Here is a 7,519-nt window from a genome sequence, read left to right as displayed (position 1 = left end):
GTTCTGGTCTGTTTCCTGCTTTCCACTCTGCAGCGACTGCCTTATCAGCTAGAAAGTAAGTGTGGATAAAGCCACATTTCAATCACATTTATGTTTTGAAATAGACAATAATGAAAAACTCAACATATTAAAAAATCTCACATTTTTTTAAAAGTTGCCATGCTTGCATTACTTTCAATAATTTGTATATATGGAGTTCTGGCGTCACTGTTGAACTGCATTTTCTCTGCTACCTTCCTTAATAAAGGTAACCAATTAAAACCCTCCTTTTGCATTCCTTTGCTAATTCTGCAGTGGCCTGTCATATTTGACATAACAGACCAGTTTTTAAATGTCCCTCCCTCTGTGGCCTGTGTCAGCAGAAGGTGAAGCAGGAATCTGCTCCGGATAGTACATGTCCTTTGGCTAATTCCAGACTCACCAGTGGTCTCCTGAAGATCGCTGGCCTCCTGAAAGAAGGAGGAGTGTGTGGTATTCCCACAGACACTGTGTATGCCCTGGCTGCCTCCTGCAAGAATCCTCAAGCTATAGAGAAAATTTACAATATTAAAGTAAGAATGAAAAACATGTTGCTATTTGGTATCGGTTTGAAGTTATAACACAATACATTTATTCAATTTCAACATTTTGTCTTCATAAACCTGTTATGTGTGACCTCGTCCAGGACAGACCAGCAGAGAAGCCCATGTGCATTTGCATCTCTAACGTGGAGCAGCTGGTGGCCACCAAGCCGCCCTTCAGCCCTCTGCTCTGGGAGTTTATGAGGAATGTTTATCCAGGCGGCATCAGCTGCACCGTCAGTAAAGGAGACTGGCTGTTCAAACTAGGTTGACTGTTCAGTTTAAATGTTACTAGATTCAGTTTACAACTTTTTCAGTTCATTAATATGAATTATCAGTATTCACATCAGTTTTAATTTATCCTGTGTAGGAGTGGGACCAGCGTATGACCGTGTTGGCACCAGGGATAGCATCATGATCCGCGTTCCTAACCACACTGTGACAGGCCACCTACGTGACATCACCGGACCCCTTGCTATTACGTCAGCCAATCTTAGCGGCGAGCCAGACAGTACCCACCACACCATGGTCATCAAGGAAGTGTCTCTTTACAGAAATAACCCAGAGTGGAATGGTGGACAGAAGTCACAGTTCGGTTAATACATCGGTTCAGACATCCCGGTTCGGTATGACTTTGGTACAATGGAGGGAAAAACTAAACAGAAATGCAGAGGGACAACATTTTTCTGGGTGAGGCTATTTGCACCCCTGATATAATTAAAGTGAATGCTATTCATACCCTGATGCACACAATGTGTTTTATTAATACTTTGTGTGATACAAATGCGTGCATGCGATCTGCACCCCTGTGCATTTACCCTGGCACACAATTTAAAAAAATTAAGTCAAATAAAATTCTAGGGAATTGTGGAAATTGCTTTACATTTTCCTTATGACATCATAATACTGCACTCATTTTCTATTCACATATTTGTAACTGTACTCCTCAACAGCATTGTAAAACGCTCACGTTTTAAAATCTCACACTTGTCTTGTTCTAATGCTTATCAAAGTTCAAGTTTTTTTTTTTACCAGCTGTGCAGTAATTTAGTTTATAACAGTTTATTATCTAATCCAAAATGAAAGAAACAAGATCTCTTCACTGGGGAATTGAACCCCAGACTCCCGGGCCATTATTATTGTCGTAAACACTCAACTACCAGTTCTTGTGGAATTTAGTATAACCATCGACGACTTGGTGTTTTTAAGCCTCAGTTGCTAGGTAACCATACTTTATACAAAAAAGGGGTATTACTAACTAAAGATTTGATCAATTTTCCGCTAATAATTCAATTGTTAAGAACTTTAAAGAACCCATCTACGTCAATGTGTGGATGGGATGGCATGTTGTAACAAGTTTAAGTACATACCGCAAATACTTGAAGCCAGGTTTCTTCACAAGTGAATACGGGCACATTGAAGATTACATGTAAATTCCAATGGCTTCAGTGATTTTGTTGGCCCTATTTGTATGTCTATCTAAAGGCTGGTTAAGCACTGTAGGGAGGAAAAGTTAGATTTTTTGTCTCGTTCCAGTGATTGGCACATCTGGGTTATGGCGTCGGTCATGCGTTAGCATGTTTTTCCATTCACATACCCAACTGCTGAACAACGCCGACATGGTCCTTGTCTTATCCACCACTCTCTCACCTGTACTACTGGTACTGACCGGGAAATCAAAGTTCCAAAACTTGCAATCTTAAGGAAGCTGGCCGGTTCTCTAACTCCTGGGGGTTGCAACCGCTTACCATACTCGTCCTCAGTACTGCTATCTCTGACTCACTCACTGGACTGTCCGCTGACAAAAACTGCATAAATAGGCGGAACTTGGCTACATAGGCACAAATCAGAGCTTCAGAGCAAAGGCAGGGCTACAGATTAGGTGTCCCTAGAGAAACCGCGTATCTAATGGTAGTTCCTTATAACATAAATTAATTTGCACGCAAGGTTTTTTTTTTTCTACCATGTATTCTCCGTGTAAATTCATGCACCGAACTGCAAGGCCTGTACCGTTTCGGTTTAATAAAATTACATGTACCGTTCCATCCTTACTAAATACCATGTCATCACAGTACTGTATATTGCTAATGAATTCCCATTCATTCAGACTCTCTCCTATGATACCATCTCTTTTTGCTACAGTCAACTGGGACACAAGATTCAAGGGGTACTGTGTGACGGAGACTCAAAGCCCATCTCACTCTTTCCACAGGAACTATTGCCATTGTAAGGGAAGGATGTGTCCCTGCGGTACAAGTCCGACAGATCTTCGACAGAGTGAAAAGCACTATGGTGTGATTGTCTGTTACCTCAATTATCTGCCTCAGAGAGCCTCATCATGAGTTATATCCTACAAGATAAGATTCTTCAGCTCCCCCGTTTCCATTCAACAAGAAACATTATGTAAATATTTAAAAGGTATTGCTGGTTGTGTGCCTATGTGTACTATGTGTAACTGGATGTCTTGGCAAATGTTACAATAAAAAACAAACATTTGCAGGTCACAATGTCCTTTATGGACACTTAACATTCTCAGCAAAAACTGTTTCAGCCGATGTTCCACATCAAAATGAAGATACATATTCTCAGTAAAAACCAAAAGCGTAGTTAGATTTAGATTTAAATTAGTTAAAGATAAGATAACTCTCGAGATAACTCTTGTTATGCATTGATACTGTAAATAAAAATTGAATTGAAATTGAATTGAATGAAACAATGGGAGAAAAAAGGGGAAAAACAGATGCAACAAAGGCCCCCGGCCGGAATTGAACCAGGACAGGTTTGAAAGCCCTTTCTGTTTTCCCCCATCTCCTGCTCTTACCTTACTAAAGCATCATCCAACCCACCCTGCTGTACTGCTAACCCTGTATTTACACAATGCTAACAGACACCTGCAAAAACTCACTAAAATCACACATATTTCCTCTAAGATAATCAGTCTCCCCACACCCAGCCTATCAGAAATGAATGGCACAGCCATCACACGTATGTCATGTCATCCTCTGAATCAATTCTTAAAATTACTTCCACTATGTCTGCAGATACAGAGCACTGAAATGGACTGAAGCCCATTTCAAAAAAGTTTTGTCCCCACCACCATCACAGTGCTGAACAAACTATAATACTGTCAAGCCACATCAGTTGCTTTTCAAATTTGATATTTCTTATTGTGATGTGTTTTGTATAAGTTGCATGTTTTATGTGTTATATACACTCACCTAAAGGATTATTAGGATCACCTGTTATATTTCTCATTAATGCAATTATCTAATCAACCAATCACATGGCAGTTGCTTCAATGCATTTAGTGTTGTGGTCCTGGTTGTTGGTGCCAGACGGGCCGGTCTGAGTATTTCACAATCTGCTCAGTTACTGGGATTTTCACGCACAACCATTTCTAGGATTTACAAAGAATGATGTGAAAAGGGAAAAACATCCAGTATGCGGCAGTCCTGTGGGCGAAAATGCCTTGTTTATGACAGAGGTCAGAGGAGAATGGGTCGACCGATTCAAGCTGATAGAAGATTAACTTTGACTGAAATAACCACTCGTTACAGCCGAGGTATGCAGCAAAGCATTTGAGAAGCCACAACACGCACAACCTTGAGGCAGATGGGCTACAACAGCAGAAGACCCCACCGGGTACCACTCATCTCCGCTACAAATAGGAAAAAGAGGCTACAATTTACAAGAGCTCACCAAAATTGGACAGTTGCCTGAAAAATGTTGCCTGGTCTGATGCGTCTCGATTTCTGTTGAGACATTCAGATGGTAGAGTCAAACTTTGGCGTAAACAGAATGAGAACATGGATCCATCGTGCCTTGTTACCACTCTGCATACTTCTGCAGATAAGATGACAGATATACACTAACACAATATCTATCTAAGATTCTTTTTCAGTTTCAGTTTGATGGAATTTGAAGTTAGAGTTAAAAATATACAAATCCAGATTAAATGGAATTTTAAAAGTTTCTTTAAAAAAAAAGTCTCTGCTCTAATTTAAAGGTGCAATATGTAATACTGACAGCAAGTGTTACTGCATAGTTACTGCATTACACATTCAAATTGAAACTGCAAGCAGTGATGAACGGGCCCTCGCTAACCTGCGTGCGTCGAGTTTACTGGCGGACGCCGCTCCTTGCGACTGTGCAAGTGCGCGTCAGACACTGAAAATTGTCGCCAATGAAAAGGGAACTCCCTGCTGAGTTCGATGACACCTTATACAAGACTATAGTCATACAGTTCATTATCTGTGAAATGGGGCGTGGCCGCATCATAGGGGGGCGGGTCAAACATCACCAATGAAAAAGGAACTCCCTGATGAGTTCAACGATACCTCAAACAAGACTCTACGTCAGACAGGTCATTATCTGTGAAAGGGGGCGTGGTCGAATAGAAGGGGGGGGGCGGGTCAAAAAACACCAATGAAAAAGTAACTCTCTGCTGAGTTCAATGACACCTCACACAAGTCTATACCTTAAATAGATCACCAGTTATGAAAGGGTGCGTAGCCGCATCATAGGGGGGCGGGTCAAACATCACCATTGAAAAAGGAACTCTCTGCTGAGTTCCCTGATACCTCAAATGAGACTGTACCTTAAACAGTTCAAATGTGTAGCTTAAGCATAGGGGGTGGGCCACACCATCACCAGTGAAGAAGGAACTCTCTGTGGCCTGAGTGAGTGGGCGTGACCAAAGTATAGGGGCCGACTCAGTATCACATGTAGACAACACATTCTAAGTTTAATGTAAATTGGATGATGTTTGTCACATAAGGCATACTTCCTGTTGCCAGTTGGTGGCGTTATCTCAAAAAGTCCATATTGGCCTGTAGATGTCCTCAGGCCTAGACTCTTGGTCATTGTGGGAAATTTCAAGCAGATACTTCAACGTACACTGTAGTTACAGCCACTTTCTCCTTCATTGCTAAACACTCAAAATAGTCGCCATGCCACGCCCACACACTTTTTCTGTTTTCCGCAGACCCAGATTCTGTAAAAGTGCATTTTTCATTTGTTTTTATTTAAATTGACATACATCCATGCCCTGTCCAAGGGTTAGCTTCTGTTTTCGGGCAAAGGGGGCTTCTGAAATGAACTTTCAAATTTGTGGGATTTTTCCCTTTAATAAATTGTCCACATATCTGACACAAGTCATGTTTCATTAATGTATTTTTATGCGCATTTTGAAGTATTGCATCAGAAAATGTTGATGGAATTCTTTTTGAAAAACCTCCTCAAATTCGCAAAAAACTTTGTCTTATTGACTGATGGGAACAACAGTCTTTGACATTGGTCCAGTATTAAGCGTAAAGAGTTTCAGAGAAAACAAAAGTAAAAGTAACATCCCATGAACCAGTAGGTTCAATGTTATTGTGCAACAGCATCACCTGATGTTTTCCTCATGTCAACCATATCAAGTTTAATTGTGTTGAAACACATTCCTCAAATATTCTTCCAACCTTCTCAGCCTCCGGCTGCTGCCACTCAGCGGTTAGGTGAGTTTTCTAAGCATTTGATCTCGGTCCAATCTGGTCATGGGTCTGAAATTTGGTTTGCCTGCTTCTTCTTACAGACACTTAATCAAGTGCTGTTTTGTGTTCCCTTTTGAGGGGAACTCGAACGGCGTCGGTTACGACACTATGGGAAAGCCTTTGTGCATGACAGGGCTGAATGCGAATGAAAACTACTCCAGTCCTATTGGTCCTAGTGAGAACGGTAGTATGTGACGGCATAACCGTAGAGGCATATAAGCACGGCGGCACATAGCTCATTACCTTTTTTTTATTCAGCAGGCACGTTGTTTGATGTTGGTTTTGAAAAGCTCCTGTATCCTACTCACCTGGAAGTTGCAGTATGTCTGAGCGCTTATACCAGTTCCGGAAATGTGTGTCTCCCTGCCCGCGTTTCCTCACGATAGGAGATTCTCATGAACTGTGTGTTGCTTGTCTGGGCCTGTCGCACGCCACGGCAGCTCTCGAGGGGGCTGTTTGTGACCATTGCGAGGCCCTGCCCATGCGGGTACTGAGGTCCCGCATGGCCCTCTTTTCCGCGGACAGACAGATATGCTCTCCCCGTGGCTTGGGCCCTGCGGTCGCTGAGGCGGCTCGGCGGGTACCGTCATGGGGATCGCAGCAAGATCTGCTGGAGGATTCCGAGATGGCTGATGCCCCGTCTCATCCTTTGTCTGCCGATTCCGACTCCCCTAGTCCCCGTTTGAGGGCCGGCTTCTCGGCTTCTTCTGTTCGGGGACAATACCGACAAAGCAGTTGTACTCTGGCTCTGAGGAGCTCGATGTGCTCGGCATCTTGGAGGAGGGAGAGGACTTCCGGGTGTCGGGCCAACGTCATCAGAAGAGCGCCGCGCTGGAAAATGATGACGTGAGCTGGGCCAAAACGCGGTCTGGATTGGCCACAGGCTGTCGGGAGTTTAACAACGGTGACAGACTGGATGATCGCTTCCTGGGGAGCCAGTCCGTGCCCCCGCGCCGGTCCTTGCCGTTTTTCCCGGATTTGCACGGTGAGTTGAGCAAATCATGGGATAAACCTTACTCTGCCAGGCTTTCTACTCCCCAGCTACTGGAATATGGCAACGTGGCGGGGATTAAGGACTGTGGCTACGGGACGATGCCGCTGGTTGATGATGCTCTGGCGAGTTACCTCTCTCCCCAGCTGACGTCATCTTTCAGCCAGCCGGTGCTGCCGATGGGACCGTGTCTGGTGACTTCCTCGCTGGTGGGGAAGGTGTATATTGCTCCCAGACTGCGGATCATCGGCGGGTTCTTCCTGGCAGCCCGCTTCAGGGGCTCATCCGAGATCGGCACGTTGCACCGGCCCCCAGCCCCGAGGGGTTGGTTCTGCTGGGGGATTTCGCAGAAGCTTGGCGGGGCCTGGAGAACATATCCCTGTTGGTTCTGCGCACCGTCATCGACGGGTAGAGGCTGCAGTTCAGGGTCCCCC

This window comes from Etheostoma cragini, chromosome 10 (assembly GCF_013103735.1).
Source record: "Etheostoma cragini isolate CJK2018 chromosome 10, CSU_Ecrag_1.0, whole genome shotgun sequence".
Lineage (NCBI taxonomy): Eukaryota > Metazoa > Chordata > Actinopteri > Perciformes > Percidae > Etheostoma > Etheostoma cragini.
This window is presented reverse-complemented; position numbering follows the sequence as displayed.